Raw genomic sequence first — 23979 nt, 5'->3', positions numbered from 1 at the left:
CTCTACCTAAGGAAAAAATGGAACAAAGGACTTTGCATTTTTTTTTCATATACCTAGAGATTAAGGCAATGGTTGCACAGGACAACCTACTTCTTTCACAAGGGAATGGAAAGCAACTCAGTCCACTGAAAGGGGAAGGGTGCTCCCCTCCTTACCCAGGTATAGATTATCAATCAACACTACCACGAAAGAATCTTGGCTGATGCAGTGACAGTTCCCCCTCCCATCCCTGTCAGCTTGAAGCATGACTCTTACATTAAAACTGACATCTGATTCCCATAATTCTGATTGCTTGTGATAATTCTGATGTAGAAGAGGATAATAAGTAGAGATGAAGTAGCCAGATTGCTTAAAATAGCTTGGCATTGTGACAAATATTTAAAAATGCAAACAAATCCAAATATCATTTCTTTCTTGCTGAGCTCAGGAGATAGAAAATAATTTTCCCTTACTCCTGCTTCCTGACAAAACAAGCTCCTTGTACAAACATTGTCTTGAAGGATGCCAGAAAATGGATGAAGCAGCTTCCAACAGAAGTCCAGCTCATGAGATCATGCAGAACAATGTTGGGCTGTACAAGGCATGGTGCAGGTGTCCCTGTCCCCACAGTCACAAACCTTTGAATTGGCATGAAGTTCTGGTTGTAGAAAATCATATGCACAAATAATGGTTTCTCACCCAAAACACCTCTTCTAAGTACACTTGTCCTTTCTCCCTATGTAGTGACTGTATGTTTAGATGAGTCGTGAGGTATGCAGTATGTTTTAATATTTTATTACCCTTGAGCTAATTGGTTTTACCTCCATGGTTGCATACAACCACTATAACTAAGCACAAAGGTAGAGCAAGTTCACCTGACCTGCTGCTGCAAATGTCTAACACCTGTGGTGGAAGCAACTTAAAGCACACCACTACAGCTGTCTTTGAATAAGGGATTCAGAGTGAATCCTCCTACACCAAATAGAGAGTAATGTGAATGTAATTAATGTTGTTTAGATCCACAATGAAGTGGATCTCACACTCAAAGTGAAGTCAATTATTTTTCATGGTGAAAACCACTGCACAAAAATATTCTCCTTATGATACCTTACTAAGGCTTTTTAGTAAAAATTGCCATCTCCTTTCACATCCCACTATTTCCCCTATCGTTGCATAGCATTAAACAGGTATATTCATTAGCAATTACCCTGGGACTAAATATGCAACCTTTCCTCATACGACTAAGAGGCTTTTGCCCAGGAACTTTTCTCCAATTCAGACAAAGTAAATTACAGCACATGGCCATTTAATAGACCTCATCAGTTAGAGATTGTTAAGCACTTCAAATATCTACATTCAAAGAATGCCAATAAACACATTTCTGCTTGATAAGCTGTAGGAAATTTTTCCAGACTTAAATGTTCACCCTCCTTCTGTCTCTGTTCTGGATTTGAAAAGATAACATTCAGGATGATTTACAGCATATCCCAGCAAAGGACTCATATGGCATGGTCAGCCATGTACAACAGAGCCATGCAACTGTCCTTTCTGCTTGGACATAGCCAGAGATTTCCAATAACACCATAGCATTCTTTGAATTTCTCTTTAAACCTAGCATTCATGACTGTTTTATTTAAAAACAGGAACATGTCAGTTGAAAGGAAAACAGCAACTGTGGGATTTTAAGAATTGCTTCATCATATCTGCTGCAACTCATTCACGCAGATGGATACTCCTTTACTGTGGATTCCTTTTAAGGTTTTTTTAAGTATCTTGCTACAGGAAACTCTTCTGGAATAAAACCAACAGTAAAAATTACTATAAAAGGCTATAAAAGCACTCTGAAACTCTAAATAAAAGCTCTTGAAACTTAAACTCTAAAAAATACTTTAAAGTAATTGTTTTAACCTATACAGAATATCTCCTGTACCGCCAGAACCAGAGCCTGGCTCTCCAGTCACCTCTTGGTTTCCATCCCAGTTTATCCCTTCCTCCTACCCTTCTATCCTCTAGGAGGAACAGTCAAGCTGACCTGGCCCAGACCCTCCTCCTTTACTGTCAGAAACATTCAGCCAGCATTTTACATCTGTGACTGAGAAACCCTGAGGCCTGTGCTGATTCTCGCCAGCCCTGCAGCCTTGCTGAGTGCTGGGCTCTGGAGGGAGGACGGCTGCTCTCTACAGCAGCACTCTGAATGCTCGCAGCGAGTGTCTGCGTTCAGCACTGGACCTCACCTCCTCCAAGGGTTAATGCCTGTCGAGCAGAAATGCTGTTTATCTTTGGCAGGCTAGGATGGCTGAGGTCATTTTAAAAAAGACACGTTAAAAGCATTTTGAGCAATATCTTTTGTATGTAAGTAAATTTAAACTTTGGCCACAACAGCGCCGGTGGAGTTCTTCTGAACTCTCACTATAGATGGAAATTGAGAGGCAATTTCTGTGATACAAAATTTTCTTGGATATAGGCAATACTGGAGGAAAAACACAAAGAAAATGTGCAGATGACTTAAAAATCAATTATATATTTGAAGCATAAGCATAAAAAACCAGCTAAAATAATTTATAAAATTTCAAGAGAACTTTGCACAGGAATTTAACCTGTTATGTGATCTTAAGATAAAGTGAATTTGTACACTGATTATAGATCAACTTATTTATGAATCCCAGCCTAAAGCAAAGTCTTATCTAAAAATTGACTTAATTTCACATTCAAATACTTAGAGACCTAGAGAAAACCATTAAATGAGAGTTCAAATAAATTCTGGGAAAGGGAATTGCAACAAAGAAAGATTCACACACACACACAAAAGATGCAGTCATTCATATAATAAAAGTTATGCTGTCTTAGTGCTGAAGAAGAAGGAAGAAATCACCAAAACCAGCAGCTGAAACCTCAGTCTATTAATTGCAAGGACGATGGCAATTCAGCAGCAAAGCTCTCCTTAGGGTATCTTAACAAAAATCACGGAAGCAGAAGTTAACCCAAGAACTGAGATAGATTCAAGTAATCTCATATAAGCACATGGCCAGGCACGAATCTTCATGCACACGTATCTGTGCTCCTCATAAGGCTTTATTGGCATTCCCTGTTTAGAGAAGGGCCATCTGCTCCCTGCTGAGAGAGACAAAGTGCAGAGCCTCGGGATTCGGCTGCATGAGGAAGTTCATGCTCAGTGAGCTCGGGTGTGAATTTACTGCATATTAGCTACTCTGCACTAACAGCCCGTTTGGGTACCCTTGGTGCTTGGGAAGTGAAAAACTGTATTTCACCTTCAAAAAGGAGCCTGCCTACCTCACACAAAAGCACTCTTGAAGCGAACCTGCACAAAAGCGCTCTTAGTAAGGTACTAGAATCATCCACCCAAGGGAATTAGTGCCAAGTTACTAGCAGGCTGTAAATCCATACTGGAGCTCCCTGCATGTTAATTCTCCCAGCAGACAGGCCCTTGTGAGCCCAGAGCAGCAGCCAAGCGAGCCCAGCCACAGCCCAGCACCATCAGAAGCCCATGTGGTCCAGGGCTGGAAGCTTATACACCCTCTCCTTTAAAAATACCTGTGCACGAACCAGTTCCTGAAGATTCTCAGAAAGGAGGGAGCGATACAGATTATTACAGAGGGAGAGAAAAAATATAGGTGACAAAAGCAGAGAAAGGAGAGAGGGAATTTGGGGGCAATCACAAAACGCCTACATCTCTTTAGCCATAAAGCGTGATGTTTCATTTATTGATATTCGTTCCAAGACTGCATTCTAGGGGCGGCTCTTTAGGATGCAATTTTCTCTCTGTGCATATTGCCAGATTTTTTTGTTGTTGTTGTTGCTCCTTTTGATCCTACGGGTGAGACAGACTGTGCCAAAAATGTCTTTGCCTAGGGCACCCGTCTATGCAAAGCCAGCAGCTCTAATAGGCACTGGAAGCACTCAGCACTGACACTTCATACATCAGCAGCCTAGTAAATTGTACCTATTTCTTTTTCAATAATCTCTCTATATACAAAATCCTGAAAAATGTCATTTACACACAAAGAGACCACAATTAATTTATCAGCACAGTTATTCAAACCCCTTTAGACATCATCTTTGTCACCAGAGGAACTTTTCAACAGCCCCCAATAGTCTTAAGTTTCTCAGGCCTCCACATCATTATAATCTATTAGGCACCTTCATGTTAGCTCTGTTTTATTATATAACACATAATTATGCATTTCATTAACAGCATCACCAGGCACAGTACATCAAAGGGAGAAAGGCAGCTGCCCAGGAAATTCAAAAAGATGCAGTTTACTTAAAGCTCACTGTTAAAAACCTCCCCCACTTTCAGTTAAATTGTGACTAACATGTTTCAAAGATTTTACTCTGGCTCAGAGAGCAGAGTCCAAACAACCTCATTAGACACAAGGCTGCTGACACAGTGAATATTCCCTGAACTCTTGATATTTCCAATAATATAAAAGAAAAAAATCATCAGCTAGCTACATCAGCTAGCTAGTACAAATCAATTTTCTTTCTTCTACTGAAAACTCACTTAGCCAGAGGTCTCTCTTGCTACTTGCAGCCTACAAGGACAAATGCAGTGAGGGCCCATGAAAAAGAGAAAAAAATATATTTTGTATTTTAATTAATTTTTCAAGATTTCTTCAAATAGAAGAGCTGTCTGGATAACCAAACAAAGAAAAGGCAGAATCTTCTTCCTTCAGATGATATAAAGGTCATCATCCTTGGAAGAACCAAACACCCCAGAAGAAATAATTTTGTCATTTTTCACAAGGTTACACTAAAGTAAAAGGTTTGGAATCAAGAAAACGTTTAGGGGAAAAAAAAAATACTTATCTGCGGGACAAATGTACAAGACAGTGTGAATGGGAGCAAGTTTTAAAAGGGGGTGGGTAGGAAGGGACATGAAGTCTCGGTTCTACCAGCCAAATCAAATAGTTTTGGAGTTGAGGCTGCAGCTGGCACAATACAATACCTCCAGGCACAGTTTCCCAGTCTTCTCCCAGATTTTGTGGAAGAGTACACACTCCCCCTGGAAAGCACCTTTCAGTTCTCGCATGTACAACCAGCACTTCCCTCATTGGAAATTTTTGCTCCTATTTATAAAAGACACCAAGAAAAAATTGTTCACAGTCAAGAGAATATTTCCAAAGGGTGGAAGGCTTGTAGCCAGAAGAAAACTTTTGATCATTCTTCTCTTGGAGCAAATACGAGCAAGGCTTCAAGCTAATCATTTGATGTAAAGAATGGAAGGAGATTGCAATTCCCTATTCACAGAAGTAAAAGAGCTGTGCATGCAGCTTTCTTGAGAATAGGAGTTTATGGAAGTAACATCAAACGGGATTAAGTTACTTGTATTGTCACAACCATTTCATAGACAATGTAGATCTGCATTTCAATTTCTTTAATCTTGGTCTTATCATCTGCTGGCCCTCAGCAACCTGTGTGTTGGAACACTTGATCCACTTTAATTGCCACTTAATAATGTCCTGACAAACTATGAATTAAAATGCCATTATCATGATCCACTATTTCCATCTGGGATTATGCCAAAAGAGGCACCTTCTCCACATATCGATACAACTGAATACTCCCTTCCTGAACTTGCATTAATCTCTCTCTTTAAAACAAAGTGAAAAATATTCCTTTCCTGTGCACTTCACCTTTAAAGAAATCCTTTATAATCTTAGGACTACATTCATTAACTCAACTCTCTTTACTGTCTCCTTATCACTCACCACCATCACCGCTAAAAATTTTTGGAAAAGTGGGATGCCGCATTACAGTAAACATAAATCTCCTGAAAAGTCATGATTGTCATGCTAGCCCTGAAAAGTTATGCACTAAAGTTCCCTCACCCTGCTGAAAATGATTATTTCTTGCAGCCTGAGGCACACGAAGCTGTGCATCACACTCTACAAAGGGCGGCACACCCAGCGTAGGTTCACTGTGAGGACGTCCTGCCAAACCCTAGTGCCAGGAGGATTGCACAATTAGTGGGATTCTTCCTCTTCCAGAACTCAACACCATTAACTATTCCAAGCCATTACAAGGAGTAGGCAGCCTCTAGTACCCTAGAGCTTAACTGCTGCCAAGATAGAGCACGAAAAAATATCTCAATGCAAGGCACATACTTTTTAAGCAAAGTAATTCTAATGAATCACACTGGTGCACTACTTCTTAATTTAACTTAATTCATAGTGTTAAGTAAACGTTCATGCCAGTTTTCTCTGATGTGAATTTAAATATTTTTGTGAGTTTTTCTGAAGCCAACCAGCATTTTGTTGATGATTTCGTTGGTAAAAGAACATTTTTTTTTCTAAGACCAAGTACAGAAGCAGGACATTGACTGCTAAAGAGAACACAGAAATACATAGCAAAGCTAAGTAATCCCTGGAAACATATTAAAATCCTTTGAGTCTCAGTCCTCGGGAACTTCATGGAAAATGCTGTACAAATGTTTGATTTCTTGTTTCAGTCCCTCAAGGCCTATAAATACACCTGTTTTGACAGGTTGTGGCAATGGATGCAAGTGGTATCAGAAACAATATTGGTGATAGCAGTGACTCTTGCCAAGATCCCCTGGAAAGACATCTATCAGTGATTTTTTTTCTGTAATCTGGCTCTTCACCTTATGTACACAGCAGACATGAAACCCTGAAAGGAGGTTTCAAAGCCGTCTAAATCTGTGTCAGAAAGGTAACACTGGTGCATGTTGTGTCAAATGAACTTTCTATTAATAAAAAGAGCAGCATTGTGTATGTGTGTTGCTGAATATGCCCAAACATTCAGCAGGCTCACATATTAAATCTTTTCAAAACAAGCTCTGTACTGTATAATAACCCAGCTAAGCAACCTGGTACTTTTTAAACTCACAGTATTGAAGAATGCTTTTAATTATGATTCATAAGTATTTTTTTTAATAGACAACTTCAGTGAATCTCTCTCATATTTAAGTGAAGCTAAAACAAGCATCTTCAGAACGCCAGATTTCTGAATTCTTAATTCCACAGCTCCTGAGGTCTAGAAGAGGCTGGAGAAGAAAGAGACACTTGGACTACAGACAACGCAGACTACACAAGGTTTTTACCGAGGCTTTTTGATAAATGCTCTACACCACAGGCTGAGAAACTCATTTCAACTTTTACTTCAGTGGGAGATTAGACCTTAAATAAGAGAAAACTTACAAAATCTTGCTGTTGTCTAAACAAGCATAGGTATTCATTCACTGCCAGTTTCATAAAGAACTGCATTACAAAATCTGAGGTCCTGAAACCATTCCCCATCCCCTTCTCTGTGAGAATAGTTTCACTTATTTCATTTTCCAGAAAAGCTACTGCCAAAAAATACAGAGTGCTCTTTCCCCAGCTGGAGTAAATTCAACAGAAAATAGTAGACCTAGTGTATTGAACAGTTTGCTGATTATGCATTGTTACCCCAATTATTTTGGGATTAATTTGAATAAGACTAGCATCTGTATCACAGTACTCTGCATCTCCTCTTCTTTGTAAAAAGGTTGCAATCTGAAAAAGTGTTAAGCATACCATTTGAACACACTGGGCTCCTCACAACAGGCAATGGAAGGAGAGCAAACACTTATCCTGTTAGGAATATCTTCAGGTTTGAAGATTTTGAAAAACTGTTTTACTAGGGTTTAATCTTTTCATTAGAAAAAATATCAGGCAGCTCAGTAACAGAAAGCTAGGCCTTGTCAAAACAACCTCTGTGAACCATCTCAGGTGTAATCAAAAACGCTAAGTGATCCCTAAACGGTTTAAGTGTGACAGGCTGATGCATTAAACAGCCTAGCAGTGGGAAGAATCTGCCAAATTATTTTCCAAATAATTATGCACTTCCTCTGCCTTCTTTAAGGAAACATGATGTGAAAAATCTTGAATACTACTCATTTGTCCCAGCTTCTGCAAAAGATTTTCCTTTCCCCACCAAAATCAGATGGAAAAGCAGCCTTGTGGCATTCTTTCATGAGGAGTTAAAATTAAGACTGTGGCCATGGAGAGAATCCAAAGCTATTCACTATTGAGTAATCCTGCTGGGGTAACAGCATTTAAGGCATCTATTTTTGAACTATTTTTAAGTAACTAAGGAGGAGACAATTTGAACTTGCCTGTGGGGTGGGCACATATGCCTTCCTACCCTTTTGGTAAGGACTCTGTAGGACGTGCCATGTTAGCCAGCAGTGGATAAAAATGCTCCCTGATCCAGAGCATGCACACATGTACTCATTCTGAAACAAGGGTCAAAATCTTCTCTCATCTACACCTACGTAGCACAACATGACCTGTCATGAGTCTCTACTGCATTCTGACACAGCAATGCCTCTTCTGACAGAGAGTGTGCTCCCTTATCATTTTCTCTCCATGTCTGCTCCAGGAACACAATGTCCCTTTCACGCCCTTCCATCTTGAGCAAGTCACAGGAAGGCACAATCAGAAAACTCCCAAGGTCTGTGCTGCCAAAGTGTGCCGTGAGGATGCAGTCATTTGTTACAGCCAGCTCTCCCTTGTCTTCGTCTGTTGCCTCCTGAGTATTGCATACACTGCTAAACAAGTGGGAGAAAGGGAAAAATATGACTCAAGCCTTCCAAGTAAATGATCTTTTCTTTGAACAAGGGTCAGAGTGAGGAACAGGGTGAAATGGGAGCAGTATAACTAGAGTGACTTGATGTTGAGCATTTGCTGTATGATCTGAAGCACCAGGCAGCAAACTCCAATTGTCTCCACAGTCTGTGCAGCTTCATCCTTTCTGAAGTCAGGTACTGCTGCTTCACACGTTGCACCAGCAACTGCAGAAATCACCTGCTGCTGCACAGCTCACCAATGGATAACAACCTGGCTGGCCACTGCCAGTTTGGGCTGCTAGTGGGATTTTGTTTTAGAGAAACAAGAAAAGAGCTCAGGTCTGGCTCTGGAAGCTCTTCTCTGCCACACCCATCAGGCACTCGAGCTTTTCCATCATCACTCTTCGGTATTGCACAATGAGAGAAGAGCTACCATTAGGACAGGTCGCACTGAATGCCATTTATGCTCCTCTTTTCCTCGATGCTTCTACTTTTCCATGTGCTTTCACGGCTTCCCCTGGATGCTCATCTCCACTCAGTCTTGTTCATGACAGCAGCACATCTTTCACCCACCTTCACTGCCACCACCATGTGTGTCCTGAACCCAGTCTTATTCCTCTTCCAGAAAAACAGAGGACATGTAGAAACTGCAGCAAAAAAAAAAAGTTGTTCTGCCCCAGGGGAGACCATGGCCTTTCCTTAGGGATTTACCTCTCTCAGGACCTATAGTAGGAGCCTCCATCCTACTGACACACCGTGCCCAGCCCAGCAGCTGCTGTGCTGTGTAACCACTTGCTCCTGTTTCAGCAGGGTCCAATAATCAAATGAGAATCTCTGGCCCCAAGCCCCCATTCATCAGAGCACCCAGTTACATGGGGAGTTTAATTCAAAATTATTATGAAGCCCTCAGGCCAGAAAAAATAAGCAACAACGACCAAAAAAAAAAAAAAAAAGAAGATAGGTTTATTGTAGTAGCTTTTGTCCCAGAGATAAATAATTTTTCCAAAATTTGTAAAAAAACACTCTTGCCAGCATTATGAAGGTGTTAAAGTTAAAAATATAACAAAGTTTAATGGTTTCAGATGCTTTTCATGTCAATGTAACTGGAAAATACCTTTAATATGGAAACAAATTAAATTTGGCAAAGAATTAGTACTTAAAACATCCAAATTGCATTTTGTAATTCAAAAAAACTGAAAACAGATAAGATACTGTGAATTAAAAATAACTTCTGCATGTTAAATTCTTGTGGACTTTCACTAAGGTTTGTGTTACATGTCCCAAATGTACCATTGCATGTTGTAATACACTACATCCCTCTATTTATAAAATACTTTTAAAGCTACTGATAGCTAGAGCCAGAAAAATGACTATATAAAAATCTTATCTTCTCAAATTACAACTTCACTTCCAATGTGTGTATTTAAAAGAGAGATGCAATCTGAATTTCAATATTTCAGATGCACAACTGAACTTTCAGTGCCAATTGAATCCATGTACAATTCAGTTGTGTCTGTTTATTTTACTGATAAAACTTGGTACCAAAGCTGACATAGCTATATTAGAGATAGAGCTGGATTCTCTTCTAGTTTGGGAATTACCTGCTGGCTAACCGACTTCCCATAGCTGCAGTTCTTTACAGATGATGAATGAAGGAATCAGAGGGGACTTGTTCTGACCTTCTTGGGCTGGGTTCACAAGGCTGCCATCCAGAAAGAAAAGAGGGGTTCATTTCATTTTCCCTACAAGCATACAACCTTTATCAAATGTTCCAGTGACCTGACAAATTGTTTATCATTCCTATAGAGCAGTATTTTTCAGGTTAGAACCCAAGAAGCTTTCATTTGGAATGCTATATTGTCATCTCTTGAGAATTTTAAAATTGGATTTGGCTTGGCCTCTCTGATTAAACTACGTCTCCCACGATGCACCATGTATTGGGCCTCCAGTTTCTTTGGTGTTTCATGGCAAATATTTCATTCCTTAAAGAAAAAAATGTTAATGTGGAGCAACAAAGTTTGTAAGTTTGTAGCAAGACAAGTAATTTTTTTTTAATTTGGGCTTTTCAGATGTTCAGCTTTCTGATGAAATGTCCAAGGTTTTTGTAAAAAAAAATCTGAAGTCCTCATTTTCAGTCAAAAATAGAGGAGAAGAAAACTTTTTGAAATCATTAAACTGGGTGGTGATGAAAAAACAAGCTCTTGCAGACTTCAGTGTTTACCATCACTCCAACCACAGAGTTATTTTACTATATTTGACCATAAGATCATATTAATCTTACTTGACCATAGGATCTTTCACATGAACAGGAAATTAATTTATTTCAAGTCAGCCTGTTCTCCTGCTTCCTGGAATGCCAAAAGCATATTCTGCTCTCAGAGAATTTTTCTCCTCGCACCTCAGCAAACTATAATCCTTATCAAGGAAAGGATCACATTTTGGATGGCACTGTGAGTTTGGAAGGGAAGTCCCTCCTCTTCAAACTAGCCAGATGTAACACCATGTTTTATGTGCTGAAAACAAGACTGGTTTCTTTTAAGACCAAAAAGACCAATTAAAACATTTAATTTGACATCTTGCAAAATATCCTGCTTCCTGTAATTATTCATGCCATAAGACCTGCCCTGGAAACCTGTCATGGACCAAGATCCAACAGCCTCCATTTTCTGAATCTCACAGCACGGGTGTGCCACAGCTCTTGAGCCCTGTCACTTCAGGGCCAGCTGCTACTCCATTTGCAAGAACATAAGGGCACTGGGCACATAAGAGGCCCAGCTTTGTCCCAGCACTCACTTTGACCATTTAATAATTAACAAAAAAAAAAAAAAAAAACAGCTTAAGACAAAGTACGTGGAAACTATACGTTACAGAAAGGCACCTGCACTCTAGTTGATTCTAAACTCAGTTGTATAAAGAGTATTTTTATTGTTTCCTTTATGGAATCATAGAATGGTTTGGGTGGGAAGGGGTCTTAAAGACCATCCAGTTCCAAATCCATTGCCAAGGAGAGGGATACCTTCAACTAAACCAGGTTGCTCAGAGTCCCATCCATCCTGACCTTGGCCTTTCTCTTACCATGGCAAGTTCTAAGACAGCAAGTGCATGAGCAAGTCTCACGTTAGACACAGTTTGCACTGATAACCTTTTGCACCTCCAAGTCCAGCCAGCTCTGCCAGAGCCCCTCCTGTAGTAGCAGGCTCTCCTCACTGCCTACACAGCAAGTACCAGCAGGCCCTTATAAACCAGGGAGGGACAAACCATTTCATACTGTGGGCTGCTTTCATCCTTACTGTGCAGCTCAAGGAGCAGATGGGAAGAGGGAAAAACAGGAGGTCAAGGTGACAGAAACAGCCCTCACCCAAATGGAGGCAGGGGCTGCTGAAGGCAAACAGGCACTACTGTCTGATGTAATGAGCAATCACAGAATATCCTGAGTTAGAAGGGACCCACAACAATGCTCAAAGGCACAGCTATACAGACTTTTTCTAGCATCCCATTTGTCAAGAAGAAACCTGAGAACTTACACCCAATTAATATTCACATTTAATCCAAGCCTGATATACATCACTATTTTGCTGCCCAGTTTAAGTACAATTTATCCATCTTTGCCTGTAGAATAGAGCTCTCATCCATTAGATCTGGAGTCCCTCAAGAGAAATTTTATTTAAATTCAATGAGGATTCTTGGCCTCCTGATGGTCTCTTTCACTGTTTGGTCTTCAAACATCAGCTATGCACTATTAGCTTACTCAACTCAAGAAGGAAAGACTCATAATTTATATTTGTGTTACCATTTTCAAAAACATCCTTCCTGCTTGCATCATCATCACTGGAAACAGTTTCAAATGCAGCATCTTGCTTCCTACAACAAATGAGCAACTCTGGTGAAAAACCTCACTGGTACCAGGCAGATTTGGCACGCATTTTAGAAGTAATGTGCTTATTTTTCTAACATCTTATATCACCTTTCTGATTTTGTTGTAACTTCCCTCTAGTTACCTGGATTGGGTAGTTGTCTGTGCTGTATCCTCACGTCACATCCGTAAAACAATGCCCCACTTAAATTTCTTGTTAAAGGACTTAAGCTTCTTGAGACTCTCTCTCAGAGGAACTGAGAAGGGTAACCACAGAATTTGCAACAATGCATCCTGCCTATAATTTCAGGTAAGTACATTTTGCCTAAATTAGAGGTACTGAAGGAATACCCAGAGAGGGGAGAGGTAAGGATTTAGTTGTTACTACGTGCTGTCAGAGCAATTTCATCACACTTACTCCGGATGACCTGTAGCAATGCTGTGGAACATGTCAGAAGTATACATTACAAGTGAGGTACTCAAATTATGGGGAAAAAAAAGTTAATTTTCGTTACTAATGGAATGTGTATAACAAATACATATCAAATTTCCTAACCATAGGACAGTGGTTACTCACAGCAGCATAGTTTATTATATACAATGCCCTGCCTGTTTTAATGTAGGCATCAAACAACAGAAAGCATGAACCAACCTCATTTCTGAGCCTTCATTACTGCCTTAAGAACCAGATGATTTTACATACAGCTCTTTATTTCTGCCATATTGCAGACTCAGATAGACATTAACAAGCAACTTTTCATAATGGTCTGAACCCCCATCAGATGGTCATATTTCATTACCAACATCATGCCCATTAGCACAACCCGTTCATTCACAGCAGCCACACCCATATTCACAGGAGACTCTGGGACAGAGTTTGTCCTAGGAGAGTTAATCCCCTGGGGAGATTTGCCTTTGGTATATATAATGACATTGCATTTCCACTTCCAAATCCTAAGGAATAGTCTCTTTTCTCCTTTAGTCTACATCTGTCAAAAACCTGATATTCCAGTGTTTCACACTCAGAGAAGGGATTAGAGTCTTAACCTTTTCAGGATTAATTGCATTTCCCATATCCATCAGAAGAGATTTCTTGGAGAAATAAATTTTTGGCCAATAAAGTGATATGCTGCTTTAATTCTATTTGAACAGAATAGGCAAGAAAGGGGTGAGAGTCAGGGTTACTTTCTATCGTGTAATAGAAGGGAAAACGACTCATAGGACAAAGGATCCAAATTGGTGCAAATGAAACTTCTGTCATCTTGCACACATGCACATCAACAGTTCTGGACACAGACACTAATACTAGGCTAGCCCAGAGCCACCTTTCGTCTTTAACACTTGTGAGATATTTTTTATTGGGAAGTAAAAATAAAAGGAATGTTAAAAGTACAGAATTAGCCAGAGAACAAACACACTGTAGAAAGATGCTATTCCTCTTCACATCTAGAGCACCCTGAGGCCTGGAAGCTCAGGACACATGACACTTAAAAAGACATGGGAAACAGAAGGCTGTGGGAAGGCAAGTCATAAGGCTATTCCTTGTACTTGCCAAAAAAAATGTCACCACATCTACCCTTTGCCACAAAAAGCTGAGGATAAGGGTCAAGTGTCAGCATGGGGGGTAGAAACAGACAGCCAAGAAAGAAGAGGTGGGCAGATGCCTGTGGGGTCTGCCACGAGGGAAAGAAAAAAAAAAAAAAAGCATCTTACAAACCTGTTCACTACAAGTCCCACATTCATAACTGTTTCCAAATGGAAGGCTGTGAAAAGCCAAAACAAACATTCCCAATTCTTTTTGAACCCATCAGACAATATAGGAAAAATATGTGCATTTTATGGTTTGAGGGCACAACCTTTTAATTATGTGTTTGCATTGTCATGTCCAAGACCTTTTTTCTCCTTAAAAATTAATATTTCCTCAAGCAATGGAGCTATTTGTCTTGGATGAACATAAGTTGAAACAGAATCTGCCTGTGCAGAGGCGCAGAAGGGTTAGAACATGACACCTAGGGGAATTCAGAACGCACTGCAATGCAGTCCTCCTCATTTTTCTAGGGCCTTTTCAACTCGGTTCCCTACAGCTCATAAGAGTTCCCGGATATTGTTTTGCATCCTAGGCATCTGCATGTGCAGAGGCACTTAGAGAACAAGTACAGGTGGTAGGGAAGGTAGGGAGAAACTGAAGAAAAGAAAATGCTCTGTAGTGGAGCTGAATGAAAAGCAGTTCCTGCCATCTAAGGCCAGCAAGTGTTCTGGCATAGAATCACCTCTTGTTTCTCTGTGATAAAGCACAGCCTCATGAGCTGAGGAAAATGTCAATCAACTGCTTTTGCCCCTAAAGACTTGTACTTGCAGAAAGACTGTAAAGTAATGGTTTACAAATGATACTTAAATTAAAATATATTGAGGCATTATGAGAAAATCCAGACCTACTTTGGAAAAGACATTATATTTACTCATAATTTGGGCTCTCAGAAAACTTACATCTAGTGTTCAGGCATCAACGTTCCACCTTTCAAGTCTTACAGTCTTAGTTGGACACAGTAATTCACACAGTAACTTCCGAAATATGCATAACAGCAATAACAGAAGCAGAAATAGCAGAGTTCATTTTTACTTAATTACCTAATTCATAAGTAAGTGCTAAAGCACCAAGAAGCCACTGAAGGAGGACCTTTCCCATAATCACTCTAATTATTATTTCACAACAGAAAAAATTTTTCGAGCACACAACACCTTTCAAGCTAGAACATTAAAAAAAAAAAGCTTCCTACACAATTTACACAACCTACCACTAATATGGACCCAGCTTGGTGTGAGTGCCAATGAACAGCCACTTTATCAAACACTGTGCAACAGCGTACTAGGAGGGAAAATCCAGCCTTAGTCACTCCATGTGAATTCTGACATCTGCAAAGATTTCAGTGAGATACTTTGGGCCAAACCAGTTGGGCAGCCAAGTCTGGGTTTAGTCATGGGTGAAATTTCCACACACACTAACACTCACAGGCCTTGAATGTCCTGCTGTGAGAAGGGTGAAAACTTCCCCCTTGTGACCTCAACTTCACTTCTCTGTTGATTAAGCTGAATTTCAGCTGTGCCTTCCAACTCACTGTCCCCAGGTGTTGCAATCAGGGAGAGCAAAGAACACCCTCTCTAAGTAAAAGAGTATTATTTGCAAATACTTCTGCTTTCAGAAGTTTGCCTGGAAAGGATTGTAGTGCAGACTCGAGATGTTCTGTTACGAAAGGAGGGGGAAACCAAAATATGAAATGTGGTCCAAATGAATCTCAAAATTTTGAAATCTATGAGGCATAACTTGACCAGAGAGACCTGTGAGGTTTCTCATTAGATCACTTGCCTATACTCTAAATCCTTCACTTATTCCATCCAGGAAGCCATACTCAACCCCAGTATTAAAAGGTGAATTGTACAAGGCCCTCGTCCCCCACAGCAGTGAATTCACAAGGCAAGCAGTGTGACCTACAACTGCTTTGTAACCCAGCAGAAACATTCCTTTTCTTCTTTGTAAACCACTGACGGCATTATCGTTTCTGTAACCTCAAAAAAAATAAAACGAGGAAAAGAGATGGTCAGATTGCTCAGTCAAAGTGTTACTTCCAAACATGCAATCCACAAGTAAAAGTTCCCAGATAAAATAAAAACAGACAAAACAAAAACAAAACAAAACACCCTCTTTGGGCAAACCAGAAACAGACAGCTCAAAAATTTATTTCTCTCTGGTTCGATGTGCATGTTCATTTAGTTGCAGCAGCAAAAGCTCAGCCCAACCTTGGCCACAAAAATACTTAGAAACTCTACATACTTACCATTATCACAGTGAGGGGGATGGTTAGTCTTAAAACACCTCTGAAAAATGAGGCAGCTCTGATGGCAGCAGAGACCTGCATTAATTCATACTCCATTTTCATTAGTTTGAACACCAGTTAAGGAAACAAGGATCAATCCTATCATCCTGCCATATAAAGGTCCTCTGCACCTATATACAAGAAGAAAAAGAGCCATCCTTTTGCCAGTGATGGTGTTTTCTGGAAATGCCTTAACATTCTTTTCATCCTATATTAATTTTTTCAGTTTCTGTAGTGACTCCTTTCACACAAAAAGCTGTAGCAACCTTCCTTAGTATGACCATTTACTTACTGCAAATCACAAGCATGAAACTGCCAGATTTACCACACTCTGAAGAAAAAGGACTAATAGCATTTCTGTCTTCATGTCCTTCCAAGCAGAAGGAGAATTAACCTTATAGCAAAAGTCAGAAGTATAGGTCACAGTCATACACACTGGGATAATTCAGATTAAAAGGCCACAATTCTAGAACTCCAGCCTTTTAAAATTTCTCAAAATTAAGTCTGCATTCACACCATAAACCTGAGAAGTAAAATATTACAGTCATATTATAAACGGTCAAAAAGGAGTAATAGGTATTAATGACTTGGACAAAACTAACAAGGAATGAAGTCGTGAAGAGAACCCAGGAGTCCTCAAACCAACCTACATTGCAGAGCTAAATAAAAATGTAGCACGGTTGTGCAGGTAATTGCTGCTGTGAGACACAACATGCATACACTTCCATATGCAAGGAATTAGATGTACAGACTCAAGTGTCAGACAATGAACAGGATTTGTACATTCACTTCCCAGAAATAATGAATTATTATTATTATCATTATCATTATTATTATTATTAATACAACAGTAATTTATATTATATAGTTATTTCTTTCCTGACTGTGCACAGGGGGAATTAGCTCAAATGGTAGAGCGCTCGCTTAGCATGCGAGAGGTAGCGGGATCGATGCCCGCATTCTCCAGAGTCACGTTTTGCTGAACAAGGGGCTGGAGAGCAGCACTGCAGGAAGGGCCCCAGGGGCTGATGTCAAGTTGAACATGAGTCATTGTGCCCTGGCAGCCAGGAGGGCCAACCCTGTCCTGGGGGCATCAGGCACAGCATCACAGCCGGGCAAGGGAGGGGATTGTCCTGCTCTGCTCTGAGCTGGGGCAGCCTCACCTCCAGTGCTGGGGGAAGTTTTGGGCACCACGATATAAAAAAGGCATTAAGCTCTTACAGAGCATCCAAAGAAGAGCCAAAAGGGTGGTGAAGGGTCTGAAGAGGAAGCCTTATGAAGAGTGGCTGAGGTCACTTGGGCTGCTCAGCCTGGAGGAGGCTGAGGGGAGACCTCATTGCAGTCTGAAACTTCCTTGTGATGGGAAGAGGAGGGACAGACACTGATCTCTCCCTGGTGACCAGTAACAGGACCAGAGAGAATGGCCTGAAGCTGTGTCAGGGGAGGTTTAGGTTAGATATTAGGAAAATGTTTTTCACACAGAGAGGGGTTGGACACTGGAACAGGCCCCTAGGGAAGTGGTTAGGGCAAAAACCAGACAGAGTCCCAGAAGCATTTGGAAAATGCTCTCAGGCCCATGGCATGATTCTTGGAGTGTCCTGTCCAGGGCCAGGAGGTAGACTTTGATGATCTTAGTAAGGTCCTTCCAGCTCAGGATATTCTATGATTCTATGATTTGAGGACCATTACACAACTTTTTCCCGTTCATTCATACTATTGATCTATTTGATTGACAGATGCAGTTCTGGAATGGTTTTGAAAACTCTATGTAGTTCTAGACTGGCTATAAAAATTAAGTCAAAAACATGAGTGCTGACTGATAGATTTAACTGTCTATATCTATTCAGCCATGTTTCAGCAAACACTGCATATTAAAAATTGATTTAGGCAACAGTTTGGGGACGGCAGGAGTTGAATACATAGGGGTAGGGCAAAGGCAAGAGGTTGTGCACACGACTAATTCTTTTTATATTTTTTCAATATTTTTGAATGTCATTATGCATTCTCCAGCCATGACCCCTTGCCTGCTGAACATCAAGCCTCTCAGCATTATGGCAAGAACCTTGCTCTAGTCCACAACAGCTTTCTAAAAACTATGACAAAGACTCAGCTGAAGTTTTCTCCAAAGTTCAGGGTGTTATGTCCAAGATTAAGATTCAGACTATTACATACATAAGAAACAGATGAAAAGTCTGGATATGAACCCATAGTCCTACAGTTGCAGAGATGGAGCCAGAAGCTGAGACTCTTTCTGGATCGCCCAGTTCAAATGATCTATACATGGAAAGTACACAGTTTTGGCTATGGTCCTTCCACAGCTATTCTCAGATGATATTTCTTCATTCTTTTCCCCAATTTTAGCATCTCTTTCCAAGAAACCCATCCTGTTCTACCTATACAGCTTCCTCCAAGCACTTGGTGCTTTGCTATTGCCAAGTTTCAACCTACAATACAGATTGTTGCTACTTGACACAGGCCTTTCATACAGAAAGCACAAACCAGGACTGAAGTGAAGAACAGGAATAACCACTGGCACTGGCAAGTCCAGAACCTGCTATTCAACAGCTAAAGATGAAATAAAATGCCAAAGAGATGTGCATCCAGATTCTTCATGAGTCCCACTCTTAAAAAGCTGTGTGATCCCTTGCTTCCTACCTTCAGCTGGAAGCACAGCATCTGCAACACAGAGGAAGAGACATGCAGAGATACAAAACATTAAAAGGTCCTTTTACAAAAATGCAGTTTTTGCCTTAACCTTATTTTTAAAAAGCAATGAATTTACACCTTCAGCATCTTCACCCCTTTCAGAGGTAGCAATTCAGGATCTTCCCAACATGTTTGTCTCAATTAGTTCTGATATGTCAGAAGGGAGCATTACATTACTTTAAAAACAACCTGCCTTATGAGTGAATATGCTTCAATATACCCTCAAGCTATTTGATTTCTTCTCAAGCATCAATCATGTAACTCCCCTTATCTTGATTGAAGGCTTGATTAGAATATCTGATTCATCTGGACTAATCCATGCACTTGATGAACAGCTTGTTTCTGAAATTTCCCTCTTGATTTGATTTATGCTTAAATATTAAAAGCAAAGCAAAAAAATTATTAAATGGATGAATATAACTTGCCTTGCTGTCTGTACAGAAAGTGTCGATTTATACAAAGAGCCAACTTTCCCTTATACATCCCAATCAAGTTGTTTTGTTAACTAATAAATCTAGTTTACTAGATCAGTTTGTTATTTATTCTACTAATCTACCTGGTTTATTAATCCTTATATTCCTCTACATAAATCTCTGGCTGCTGAAACCCCAAATTCCCAAAACCAGGAATTACCATATGCTGTCTAAACACAGAAAACGGGGCGGGGGGGGTGAGATATTAAAATGCATAGCCTGGCCTTGGCCACTTTGCCCACACAACATTGTAACTCTATCAAAAGGGGGATATTAGCTGACCAAGAATATATCATTCCTGAGGAGCACTTGGGTGGATAAGCACAGCACTCGGAGCTGATGGATGCATTTGCAATTAGAAAGCTTTGCACTGGAGAGCACCATGGAGAGCTGGAAGGATTTAGAGGTTTCCTCTTCCATAGCAGCACAGGCTACACTCAAACCACACCTCAAACGTGTCTGTCCCACACGTTCTCAAAGCTCTCCTTTGGTAAACACTGGCACCAGTTATTTCAACATTTTGCAGCTCAGACTGCCGGTTATCATGCTGACCACAACCAGCCTTTCTGTACAGCTCTGCTATTCCTGGATGCTTTCTCAATCTCTGTCATCCGGAACAACTGAACTCTCCAAGCAGGTACAACTTCCTTCTTCCAGTCTGGAAAGCAGTCAGCATGTTTTGGACATCACCACAGCTTAGACAGTAATAATATGAACTCTGTTCCTGGAACAAAGAGCAGGAGACCTGTGGTATTTGACCCACCTGATCCCTGCTCAGAACTACAAGGAAAAATTAAAATGCAGCCAACATCTAGTGCAAGAAAATTTCTTCCAGACCCCAGATTGGCAACCAAAGGGACACAAGATATTTCCCAATCTTGTATTTGCTTTTTACATTATTCCAACCTCTCAAACAAGAATATATTCCAAATTCATAATGGTCAATAAAAGAAGAAATACCTGATTACTCTGCCCTAGTTTCGAAGCCATATGATTGTGTAACTCACTAATATCAAAGCCTCTAGTTCTATACATATGTCTTTGCTCCCAGTAAAGGAATGCACACTGAAAAAACAGCACATCTGAGAAGCAATTCTAAGCTTGCAGCAATGCCACAATAAGTGAGAGAGAAACAACAGAATAAAGTAGGCTTTTACAATTAAAGTACAAATGGTTGAGCAAAAAGAACAAAGTGCAGAGAGTGGAGGTGTAGGGCTTGTTCACACTCAGGGGTTTGTGCCTCTTACTCTTCCTGTTAGAAATCAGTGCGTTTAGTAAAGACAGATTTCTCCCTGGTGGCAACAGGAGGACTGCACTGCCACACTGCAGGAATACATGTGCAGAACTGAGACTTGCTGATGGAAAAAAAAATTGATTCCTAACCCATTTCTCTTGCCTTCTTGTGACCTCCTATTCCTCCTTCTCCAAGGAAGAGCAATGACTGCTGGAAGAGCTACAAAACACTACCAAAAGCACTGTTCAGTGAGGAAAAGATATGATAGAAGGAAGTGCTGTCATGCTGGCATAGCCACAGACAGCCCCATCTGGAGCTGCAGTCTTTCACTACCACAATTTAAAAGCTAAACCATACACTTGACTGAGTTGGATCAGTACACAAGACAAAATTTAGTATCCTACAATTTCTTTGTTATTTGGTTCTTATTGCATGTCCTGTGGCAAGAGTGCTTTCTACTAATCTGTGGGATCTCAAAAGGATAATTATATTTATCTGCTTCTGGAGCACTGACTGATAAGCTCACATTACTCTGAGATGAGCTGAATTTAAATTATCCTAACTAAAGTCTTACAGCAATAATAATTCCCTTTTTCAATTCCTAAGAAAAGGAGAAGAGTGAACAAGCTTCTTTTCCACATTTAGTCTTATTGCAAGCTCCTTAGAGACATCATCACTACCTTCAGCATGTGCATGACCTTACAGAGTCCAGAACAATTTGATGCTTAATTCCTTTCAGATCTATCCAGTTTCAACATGATGTACTCTTTATAACTTGTAGCCACACCAAATGAAAAACTGGGACTAAGACCATCCAGCCTCTAGGTTGGATCAGCCTGACTAGTTTTGGATTTAGAGACAGACAAAAAAATTGTCGTGGTTTCAGATGTTTTTCCTTAACAGCAAAAAATAGTTTTGTTTTGAAAAATAACATTTTGCAAGCATTTAGTCCTTAAAATAATGCGGGGAAACTATGTCAGAGTGAGGGAAAAGGCTTTTCCTGTAGCAACCCAAATAGCCATAGATACCAAGTCCTGGTACTAAGCGACAAAGGGTGCTTTTATAAAGAAAATGTAAATACATGTTATAGCAAACAATACTGAATAAAGTATTACAAGTTAAATAACGGATTAGAATTGGTGGCAAGCATGGAAAAGCATGTGTGCTTTCTATATACTTAAGTAAGCTCTTTGGAATTGTCCTGGTTCCGACCCAAGTCAGTGGGACGGGGTGTGGCAAATATCTTGTGGAATTCAATACCATTTTACATCCGGGACATCTGAAAAGCCAGGGACAGGGGAAAGAGCTCCTTTTCTTCCAAGAAGGACCAAGCATGGAAGGCATAGGGTCTGTCCACCATTGTTTCTCATTGACTTGGGCTTCGTGAGCATTTGGTATATAAATCACCCTCTCTCTGTATATTTTTGTTATTACTCTAGTTGCTGTTACTATTTGTTTCCTTATCTCAGTGCTATTTCCAGTAAATTGTTCTCATCTCAATCTGTGATTTCTACTTTTTTTCTCCCACCAGAGAGGGAAGAGGAGCAGCTCATGGTTTTTAATGGGAGTACTAAATTGGGGAATACCATGAAATTACTCCATCACTAATGGCAAGCTAGTCAGTATTTACAGTTTGTTTTATGCAATGTGTATATGATGCTGTCCACGTGGAAGGACAAATAACTATCTTTTACAAATTTATGAATTTGCAAAACCAGAAGTTGGCAGTGGCCATTTGCAATGGCTGTGGAATCAAGCTGTCATCTAACCTCAGTCTGAGCAAGTACTTTTCTACTTCCTCTGGATTCTTCATATGTATTTCTTAAGAAATATACTTGCATTGCAAAGCCTGTATCAGATTCCAGGACTTCTTCAGCTGTTTATCCACAAAATCCCAAGCCATTCAGCCACATATTCCCTGCCTGTTTGTTAACACAATACTTGCCACTTTAAATTCCTGGATTACACTTTGTTCTGGGTTGCCTATGTGTGTCCCCACAAAGAGGACTGATCAAATCATGTCCCTCAGCCAACTGGAGCTGAGAATAACAAAAATTTTTCATCCGTTTCCAGTTCCATATTTCCAGTTCAAGCACAGCCTGTCTGCTATAGACTTATAAACCTATCTACAAGGCCTCTACATTTTGTAAAGCAGAGTTAGGATTCCAAATTGAAAAAGAGCTTATGTGATACACAGAGCCATGTTTCATGCTCTTTTACATGTTTAGCTCCCTTTTGTTTCTTTCTTTCTCCTTTTATTCCCCTTTATTTTGACATGTCAGCAAATGCCTCTCACTGGAAAAGTTTAAGTGTGATTAAATTTCAGTGATTAAAAGATTAAGTGTGACTTTTGTCTCTACATGAATTCATTTTAAATACTCAGGTCTGACACACCTTTGGGGTTTTTTCCACCTGAAATCTTTGTAACAGCTAACTGGAAGAAATGGTTAATAACTGTATTCACATAGATATGCTCATGGTGATCCTCCCCACTTATGTTTCTGAGTTGTTTCTCATCTGGCAGTTTCTCTCACTCAAGACGAGAGTGCAAGGAAGGAAATATAGTAAATATACTGTAATAGTTGTCACACATACCTACAGGCATTAAGTAAACAGTCCATTGTGAAATGTAAGGATGGACCAAAACTAAGAAAGGTGTCTAAACCCACTAATGCCATCACTTACCACAAGAAAATTGCCCTTTTGACCTGCCCACGTATCCCACATTTGCTCATAAGCAATGAGTAAGGCCAAGATTCATACAGTCTAACTTCAGGGATGTGACTGCTGCAACCAGGTGTCTGGCCTTGGACTCTGTGGCCAGCAGAGAGCACTGGTACCTCCAGGAAGATTTGGAGCACATGGAATGCTCTACACACAGCCAGCCTGCCCACCCTGCACCATGGCAGAAGGTGGAGATGCAGCCAGACCGAGTTCTTTGCAGGCTGCCACAGCAGGGACTCAGCAAGCTGTGCGTCTTTCATTCAGTTTTTTTCTACTGGTACTTGAAAGTATGCTGTGTGTCAGGAAGGGTCCATTACTTCTATTTAAATTCCTCCCCATTTACGCAAATTTGAAGTCCCTGGTCAGTATGAAGAGTTAACTGGTTTCTAACTTGCAAACTTATTGCTTCCCTTCTCTCATGAATATGTTATGATAGGATTAATATTCAGTTAATCAACAGAAAGAAGTTCCTAGACATCCTAGCAAGCACTAGACAGCTATAAAGCCTAAAGCCAATTAGATGCTATGTGGAGACACAGACATTGCAATCCAAATGGCTGAAGATACTT

General features: G+C 40.2%; 1 non-coding gene and 1 pseudogene across 1 annotated transcript; one reads left to right on the top strand and one right to left on the bottom strand.

The window, feature by feature from the left end:
* Positions 1-23979, bottom strand: part of LOC106851940 (chloride channel protein D-like) — a 75709-nt pseudogene that overhangs the window by 32432 nt on the left and 19298 nt on the right.
* On the top strand, positions 17167-17239 carry TRNAA-AGC (transfer RNA alanine (anticodon AGC)). Its single transcript has one exon. It is a non-coding gene; the product is annotated as a tRNA-Ala (tRNA).

The sequence above is a fragment of the Sturnus vulgaris genome, chromosome 1 (genome assembly GCF_052056855.1).
Source record: "Sturnus vulgaris isolate bStuVul1 chromosome 1, bStuVul1.hap1, whole genome shotgun sequence".
In the NCBI taxonomy this organism is placed as follows: Eukaryota; Metazoa; Chordata; class Aves; order Passeriformes; family Sturnidae; genus Sturnus; species Sturnus vulgaris.
The sequence above is the reverse complement of the archived record's forward strand: the minus strand, read 5'-3'. Positions and strand labels throughout refer to the sequence as shown.